The sequence below is a fragment of the Anomaloglossus baeobatrachus genome, chromosome 1 (genome assembly GCF_048569485.1).
Source record: "Anomaloglossus baeobatrachus isolate aAnoBae1 chromosome 1, aAnoBae1.hap1, whole genome shotgun sequence".
Taxonomy (NCBI): Eukaryota; Metazoa; Chordata; class Amphibia; order Anura; family Aromobatidae; genus Anomaloglossus; species Anomaloglossus baeobatrachus.
Window position 1 is genome coordinate 741,728,212 of NC_134353.1, and position 2,500 is coordinate 741,730,711.

The window sequence follows — 2,500 nt, forward strand, 5'->3', positions numbered from 1 at the left end:
GTTTCTCTTTGTCTCATGGCCAGTGCGAACATGGTCTCAACAAGTTCCATGTATACCATCTCATACTCCGGCTCACTTTTTTGTTTTTATGTAGTTTTTTTGTATTCCGTACAAACAGGGAGTGGCCCCCTTCTCAGCGAGCTGGACATTTAATTCTGTAAATCCCCCTGACTGTGTGTGTCCTGTTGGGACCCGGTCGCTCTCAGCCCTTAGCCACATTGAGGCCTATTTTAGACCCATGGTAAGGTTTTAATATTAGAGAGTGTAGGTACTATCCCAACTGGGTACACCTTGACGTTTGGTGGGATAGCTTTATGCTTTTTTTGATCAAAAACAGTGTTTACTAAGTACCCTATGTTTATATGCACTATGCTTTTATTTAGTTACAGCAGGGTATGTTTTCACAATTTATCCTTGGTTTCTCTTTGTCTCATGGCCAGTGCGAACATGGTCTCAACAAGTTCCATGTATACCATCTCATACTCCGGCTCACTTTTTTGTTTTTATGTAGTTTTTTTGTATTCCGTACAAACAGGGAGTGGCCCCCTTCTCAGCGAGCTGGACATTTAATTCTGTAAATCCCCCTGACTGTGTGTGTCCTGTTGGGACCCGGTCGCTCTCAGCCCTTAGCCACATTGAGGCCTATTTTAGACCCATGGTAAGGTTTTAATATTAGAAAGTGTAGGTACTATCCCAACTGGGTACACCTTGACGTTTGGTGGGATAGCTTTATGCTTTTTTTGATCAAAAACAGTGTTTACTAAGTACCCTATGTTTATATGCACTATGCTTTTATTTAGTTACAGCAGGGTATGTTTTCACAATTTATCCTTGGTTTCTCTTTGTCTCATGGCCAGTGCGAACATGGTCTCAACAAGTTCCATGTATACCATCTCATACTCCGGCTCACTTTTTTGTTTTTATGTAGTTTTTTTGTATTCCGTACAAACAGGGAGTGGCCCCCTTCTCAGCGAGCTGGACATTTAATTCTGTAAATCCCCCTGACTGTGTGTGTCCTGTTGGGACCCGGTCGCTCTCAGCCCTTAGCCACATTGAGGCCTATTTTAGACCCATGGTAAGGTTTTAATATTAGAGAGTGTAGGTACTATCCCAACTGGGTACACCTTGACGTTTGGTGGGATAGCTTTATGCTTTTTTTGATCAAAAACAGTGTTTACTAAGTACCCTATGTTTATATGCACTATGCTTTTATTTAGTTACAGCAGGGTATGTTTTCACAATTTATCCTTGGTTTCTCTTTGTCTCATGGCCAGTGCGAACATGGTCTCAACAAGTTCCATGTATACCATCTCATACTCCGGCTCACTTTTTTGTTTTTATGTAGTTTTTTTGTATTCCGTACAAACAGGGAGTGGCCCCCTTCTCAGCGAGCTGGACATTTAATTCTGTAAATCCCCCTGACTGTGTGTGTCCTGTTGGGACCCGGTCGCTCTCAGCCCTTAGCCACATTGAGGCCTATTTTAGACCCATGGTATGGTTTTAATATTAGAGAGTGTAGGTACTATCCCAACTGGGTACACCTTGACGTTTGGTGGGATAGCTTTATGCTTTTTTTGATCAAAAACAGTGTTTACTAAGTACCCTATGTTTATATGCACTATGCTTTTATTTAGTTACAGCAGGGTATGTTTTCACAATTTATCCTTGGTTTCTCTTTGTCTCATGGCCAGTGCGAACATGGTCTCAACAAGTTCCATGTATACCATCTCATACTCCGGCTCACTTTTTTGTTTTTATGTAGTTTTTTTGTATTCCGTACAAACAGGGAGTGGCCCCCTTCTCAGCGAGCTGGACATTTAATTCTGTAAATCCCCCTGACTGTGTGTGTCCTGTTGGGACCCGGTCGCTCTCAGCCCTTAGCCACATTGAGGCCTATTTTAGACCCATGGTAAGGTTTTAATATTAGAGAGTGTAGGTACTATCCCAACTGGGTACACCTTGACGTTTCGTGGGATAGCTTTATGCTTTTTTTTATCAAAAACAGTGTTTACTAAGTACCCTATGTTTATATGCACTATGCTTTTATTTAGTTACAGCAGGGTATGTTTTCACAATTTATCCTTGGTTTCTCTTTGTCTCATGGCCAGTGCGAACATGGTCTCAACAAGTTCCATGTATACCATCTCATACTCCGGCTCACTTTTTTGTTTTTATGTAGTTTTTTTGTATTCCGTACAAACAGGGAGTGGCCCCCTTCTCAGCGAGCTGGACATTTAATTCTGTAAATCCCCCTGACTGTGTGTGTCCTGTTGGGACCCGGTCGCTCTCAGCCCTTAGCCACATTGAGGCCTATTTTAGACCCATGGTAAGGTTTTAATATTAAAGAGTGTAGGTACTATCCCAACTGGGTACACCTTGACGTTTGGTGGGATAGCTTTATGCTTTTTTTGATCAAAAACAGTGTTTACTAAGTACCCTATGTTTATATGCACTATGCTTTTATTTAGTTACAGCAGGGTATGTTTTCACAATTTATCCT

The 2,500-nt window shown here is 41.6% G+C and overlaps 1 protein-coding gene across 1 annotated transcript in view; it reads right to left on the reverse strand.

The window, feature by feature from the left end:
* ARL6IP4 (ARF like GTPase 6 interacting protein 4) overlaps positions 1-2,500 on the reverse strand; it is an 87,859-nt gene that overhangs the window by 62,278 nt on the left and 23,081 nt on the right. The window lies entirely within an intron of this gene.